The sequence below is a fragment of the Leptonychotes weddellii genome, chromosome 14, assembly GCF_054177405.1.
Source record: "Leptonychotes weddellii isolate Sample4059 chromosome 14, ASM5417740v2, whole genome shotgun sequence".
In the NCBI taxonomy this organism is placed as follows: domain Eukaryota; kingdom Metazoa; phylum Chordata; class Mammalia; order Carnivora; family Phocidae; genus Leptonychotes; species Leptonychotes weddellii.
In genome coordinates this window covers 48,429,877-48,436,737 of record NC_138382.1, presented here as the reverse complement: position 1 = coordinate 48,436,737, position 6,861 = coordinate 48,429,877, and positions in this window count along the sequence as shown.

Below are 6,861 nucleotides of genomic sequence, written 5' to 3'. Positions count from 1 at the left end.
GGGGCTCGATCCCAGGACCCTGGCATCATGACCTGAGCCGAAGGCAGACGCTTAACGACGAAGCCACCCAGGCGCCCCTAGAACCATTTCAATTACAATACCAAACAAACATAGATCTAGGTCCCTCTTTAAAGTGAACAAATAGGGCGCCTGGGTGGCTCAGTTGGTTGGGCGACTGCCTTCGGCTCAGGTCATGATCCTGGAGTCCCGGGATTGAGTCCCGCATCGGGCTCCCTGCTCAGCAGGGAGTCTGCTTCTCCCTCTGACCCTCCCCCCTCTCATGCTCTCTCTCTCTATCTCATTCTCTCTCAAATAAATAAATTTTTTTTAAAAATCTTTAAAAAAAATATTTTAAAGTGAACAAATAGAGAAAAATTGCTAGACATATGAAAAAAGATATCAAGTATTGTACCTTATTACCAGGGTTACCAGAATCTAAATAATGGAAAAATAGTAAAATCCCAAAATTTATTCTATTTAAATAATATTCAAAAGTCAATCCATACATGAATTTGGGGAAATTATGCAAAGCAGGAAATTTACTTTCAGATTAAAAATCAAATCAGGAAAGACCACTTTGAGAACCTATCTCATAAGTCTGGAGGAAAAAAAGAATAGAGAGAGAGGGGAAATGCCCAGGAACTCAAATACGCTTATATAATAGACATTTTAGAAGTAGAGAGCAGAGCCCATGGAGAAATAATCATTAAAGAAATAAAGATAATTTCCTGAGCTGAAGAATTGAGTGTTTAGATGAAAAGTCACACTGAGTACTAGGCAAACTATTTAGAGAGGCCAGAGCAGACCATCTAGGTATACCCAGGTGAAATTTTAACATTAAAAATATTATGTAAAAAAATATAGAAAGGAACTCAAACGGTACAGCTATATAGAAACAGTCTGGCAGTTTCTTACAAAACTAAACACATTCTACTATATTATCCAGGAATCGCACTTCTTGGTATTAACACAAGTAGTTTAAAACTTATGTTCACACAAAACCTGCACATAGATGTTTACAGCAGTTTTATTCTTAATTGCCAAAACTTAGAAGCAACCAAGATGCCCTACCATAGGTGAATGAATAAATAAACCAAAGTACATTAAGACAATGGACTATTACTCAGCACTAAGAAGAAATGAGCTATCAAGGCATTAAAAAACATGGAGGAATCTTAAATGCATCTTAGTAAGAGACAGAACACAATCTGAAAAAGCTACATACTGTATGATTCCAACCATATGACATTCTGGAAAAGGCAAAACTCTGGAGACAAAAGAATCAGTGGTTGCCAGGGGCCAGAGATGAAAGAAGAATGAACAGGTGGGGCACAGAGGATTTTTAGGGCAGTGAAACTATTTCCCAGGACACTATCATGTTGGATACATGTCATTATACATTTGTCAAAGCCCTTACAGTGTACAACACAAGAGTTAACCCTAATGTAAACTATGTACTTTGGTTGACTCTGATGTATCATGGATTATAACAAAGGTACCATCGTGGTGCCAGATGATAGCGGGGACAGGATGTACACGGGAAATCCCCAGGATGTACATGGGAAATCCCTGTACATTCCACTCAATTTTGCTGTGAAACTAAAACTGATCTAAAAAAATAGTCTATTCTAAAAAAGTAAAAGGATTAAGAAATGATCCTACAAACAACTGGAGCTGTTCAAACTATCTCAAAGAATAGAGAAAGGTAGGAACTTTCCTTTTTTTTTTAATTTACAAAATTTATTTTCTAAAACTAGCATAACCCTGATACCAACCCTGACAACTATCGCATAAAAACACAACAGATATCAAAATTCTAAAAAATAAATAACATATTTATATCCCTAGCAGAACATTGAAAGACTAATGCTCCATAAACAAATATAGCTTATTCTAGGAATGTGAGGGTGGTTTGATACTTTTAGAAATCTATTGTTGTGATTAGTTATATACATAAGTAAAAAGAATAAGACCATAGAACTAATGATGTAATGTATGGGGATTAACATAAGAATAAAAAATAAATAAATAAATAAATAAAGATGAAGACAAAAAAAAAAAAAGAAAAAAGGCAAAGAAAAAAAGGGGAGGGCAAAGGATTGCATAGTAAGAAGGCCAGCAAATAATTATATTTAAAAAGGTTAAAACGTTTTAAAGCAAAAAAAAAAAGAATAAGACCATATAATCACCTCAATGGGGGGCAGAAAGGCATTTGATAAAATTCATTATTCATTCCTGATAAATATACAAATGAACAAAAAAAAAATAAGTGCAGTATTAGAAGGATACTCTCTTCACGTGATTAAAAAGAAAAATATTTCAAACCAGTAGCCAACATCATGACTGATGGTAAGAAAACATGTTCCCATGAAAACCAGGGATAAGTGAGAATGCTCACTCTTACCACTTTCACTTAGCACAGTTTAAAAAGAGCATAAAATAAAAGGTAAAAATAATGTATTATGTAATTACATATCTAGAAAGCTTAAGAGATTATGCTGAAAACTATTCACACTAATAAGAGTTTAATAAAGAAGATTATTTTTAAAAAATACAAAAAGTAGTGACTTTCCTACATAATGGTAATAATTAATTTAAAAACACAACAGAGCAAAAATATCATTGAAATTGGCAGCCAAAAATATAAAATCTCTAGGAATAAATTAAGCAAGAATACTAATGGTGGGGGCTAGCGGGGGTGGGGGAGACAACATTTTGCTCAGGAAGGAAATATGTGAGCTTCTTCCTTGGGGGCCCAGAGCATCTGTCTGGGGGAAGATTTGAATTATTACAGAAAGAATACAAAGAGAAGGAATGAATATGCAATCTTTGACATTCAGAGCAGGCCTCTTCCTTATAAGTCAAGCCACTGTCCTGAGAGTGTTTTTTGAAGTTGCCTTTCAGCACACTGAATCAAGAACCAAGCCCCCAGAGCTCCCCCATAATGCCCATCGTGCAGAAAGCTCCCCACTTTCCCCTGTGACCGCCGAATAGCAGAGGTTTGAAGCTCTAAGGTAGAGGGGGGCCATGATAACCAGGGCCAGGGGAAGCCTAGTCTCTTCTGGCCCCAAGTGATGATGGAAAAGAGAAGAGAGACAGAAGAAAGAGACGTGAAGTATAAACTCCATTAGGCAGCCCCTAGGGAATTCCAAAAATAAGTGGCGAGACCGGGAAGATGGGGGTACACACTGACATTATGTGGATAAAAAATACAGTCTACAAAATCTGGGAACTCATAAAAATGTGACCTCATTTGGGCATACAGGGCAGTTAGGGCTGGGAATGTTCTAGTTGTAACCTTATAAATGTATGCACAGATGGGAGCTGGAGAGCTATACCATGTGATATTAACAGTGCTTCTCACTGAGTGGTGGGGTTACCAGTGATTGAATTTTATTTTGGCAATCTATATTTTTAACGTTTGACAACAAACACCTTATTTGTATATTAATGAATGCAACAAAAGTTGTAGCAGCTTTAGAAAAGATATTCAGGGGGCACCTGGGTGGTACAATCAGTTAAGCGACCAACTCTTGGTTTCCGCTCAAGTCGTGATCTCAGGGTCTTGACCCGTATCAGGTTCTGTGTTCAGCGTGGAGTTGTCTTGAGTTTCTCTCTCCCTCTCCCTTTGCCCCTTCCCCCGCCCCGTGCTCTCTAGCGCTCGCTCGTGCTCCCTCTCTCCCTTAATTAAATAAATAAATATTCAGAAACCATGCCCACCCAAATAGAATAGCCCTGAATCCCAGCCAAGCCATCCACCTCATTCACCAAAGGTAAGAACAGCCAGACTCCAGAATCATAAACTCAACTGGTATCAGCTTAAAGAAGCCAAAAAATGTAAGAAGTATACCAGATTGGCTGTGCTCAGGAATGTGAGGGAGCTGATTAATCCAAGAGGACTGCTCTTCCCCAACCCTCCTGGATGGTGTGTCCTGGGCATTTAGCCACACATACTCAGGTAAACATAGTAAATTTTCTTGAGCCTCACTTTCCCCTAATGCACAATGAGGGAAAGACTGATGACAGATTGAATCTGTACAGTCTAAGTTGCCTTCCTTTCTGACTTTTCAAGTTTCTATAACTTTCTGAAACTACCATTAAAAGATAACTGGGATACTTAGAACTCTATTCATTTATTTAACTAATATCTATTTAACCAGGCCCTGCATTTGGTGCTAAGGCTAGGGAGAAGACACAGTCTTTGCCCTCCAGGAGCTTTTTACCTTGGATAGGAGACAGAAATAGAAATGATTACAATGTACCAGGTAAATTCTGGGACCTAAGTGTTCACAAGGCCCCAGCAAAGTGCAAAAGAGAGGGTTACTCATAAGCAATAAACTTCTCTCCCTTTTCTCCCCAACCTACTATTTTAATAATTGCTAGAATAATTACACTTTACAAATTGATCTCACTTAAACCTCCCACAACTCAATTATCCTCGTGTTACATATAGGCACACAGCTAGAGAGTGCCAGGGCCAGAATGGAGCCCAGGCCTGCCTGGCCACAAAGCCTACCTCTACCCTAGTGCTAGACTGAGAGAGGGAACTGAATGAGGCAAGAGCCACCCCCACCCCTTGGAAAGAGAAGCTGTGTCTCTGGGAATCCACAGAGAGGAAAAAGAGACTATGGGAGGATAATGGAGAGAAAAAGAGAAGAGTCTTTCAAGACCTCTGCCCTGAAAATTTGAAAAACTCTGATTAGACTTGTGTAGAATAATGTTCAAAGAGATAACAGTTTCCTGAGTGTCTTTCCAACCTATCCTCCACCAGAGAGAAAAGTCTTCTTATTTTTTTTTATTTAAAGATTTTTATTTATTTATTTGGCAGAAAGAGACACAGCAAGAGAGGAAACACAAGCAGGGGGAGAGGGAGAGGGAGAAGTAGGCTTCCCGCGGAGGGCCCCCGGGGATCATGACCTGAGCCAAAGGCAGATGCTTAACGACTGAGCCACCCAGGCGCCCCAAGAAAAGTCTTCTTAAAGTAGAAAATAATCAAAAAATAAGACGGTATAGATGAATTCATATGTGATAATGCAAATAGCAAATGGTTAACAATTGTCGAAATTAGATTTTAAGTTTGTGGCTATTCACACTACAATTTTTCCAGCCTTTCTATATGTTTGAAAATTTTCACATACACACCCACCACCACCACCACCCACACACACGCACAATGTTGTAGGCAGGGGGAAATAAGCAATAGTTGGGCAGGGAAGTAAGAGAATAGAGTTTTCTAGTGCTGTCCCGTATGGTAGCGTTAGCCACATGGCGACTGAGCACATGAAATGTGGCTAATCTGAGTTGAGGGGTTCTGTATATGTAATAGAGACTCCAGATTTCAAAAACTTGTACACAAAAGAATGGAATATATCTCATTAATAATTTTTATCCTACTCACAGGTTGAAATGATAATTTTTTGGTTTTTGGATTAAATAAAATATATTATTTAAATTAATTTCACCTGCTTCTTTTTACTTTTTTAAAGTGGCTACACATGTAACTTACATGCACACACCCTGTATAGCATTTCTACTGAACAGTGTCACCTACAGCATCCAGTCACCACAGATCCTATTCCTTTGCTCATTCACACCTGCTCTGGACCAAGTCCTGTGCCAGGGCAGGCAGGGATGAATCACAGTCACAGCCTCAGACAGCTGAAGGTCTAGGTCCGGGAGACAAGCCAAGACAGAACTGAAAACATGATAGGATTTCAGCATCTAGGTAATCTCAGTGACTTTCTTGCTTGTGAGTGTCCATGTGGTACCTTTCTGATTAGACTGAGAGCAGAACTTTTCTAGAGCACATTTAGACATATGTGGGGGTGTTTGAAGAGGTCAGAACTGGGGGCCAGCATTTCACATGCAAGAGCCAGGGAAGGTAAGCATCCCACATTAAAGACAGTCCTACATGAGTAAGAATTATCTTGTCCAAAACTGCAATAGTGTACCTGTTGAGAAACCTAGTACAGGAAGAATGTCACACCTGTTTCTACCTGCTGGATAAGGACTCTGAGGCCTGTTCCCTAACCCACACAGAGGTAGCACCAATATTTCTATGCAGGCAAGAACAAGGAGCTTCCTGGGGTACTAAATCACATAACCCAATTCTATATCTCCTTAAAGGTAGGAAAACTACCCTGGGACAGTTAAGGACACCCAAGGGTTTGGCTCCCAGCAGGAAACCTGTCTGATTATGAAGACTGCCAAAGGCAGCGTTCAATTAGGCCAGCCTAATTAACCATCTGGGAGCCTATACCCAGAGCTCAGGGACCACTCTCCAGCATCAGGCTCCAAAATGCCACAGGAACAGCCCACTTCTGGAGGTGGTGACCAGTGAAAACGAGCCAACCCTTTGCTCTGATCTCAGGGGCTGGAGCTATGGGAGATGAGGAGTGTGGATGGGTGTCCTACATAACTTCAGCTAAAGGACAAGTCCTCAAACTCCACAGATCCCCAGAAGGCCTTAGGTGAGCACCAGGTAAGGTGTAAGGACTCTGATAGGTGAGTATCACTGCTAGCCTGTGAAAGGATCAGTAATCCCTTCCTAGAACAAGGTGCAGGCAAGACATGATAAGTGCCTGCATCACAACAGTATCTGGGAGAAAAGCAGGTGGAACAGACTTAAAATATATTGCTGAGATGGCATTAAGAGGACTTTCTGACACATTTGATAAGGAGAATTAAGGGATCTGGAATGAACAACTAAATGATAGAATAGGCAGGAATAACTTCTCGAGAAACTTGTCAGTGAAGGGGAGAAGAGAGATGAGGCAGCAGCTGCAAGAGGAAATTACATCAAAGAAGGTTTTATTTTAAAGATGTAAGAAGATGGAGCCCTATATTCCATGGGAATCCCCA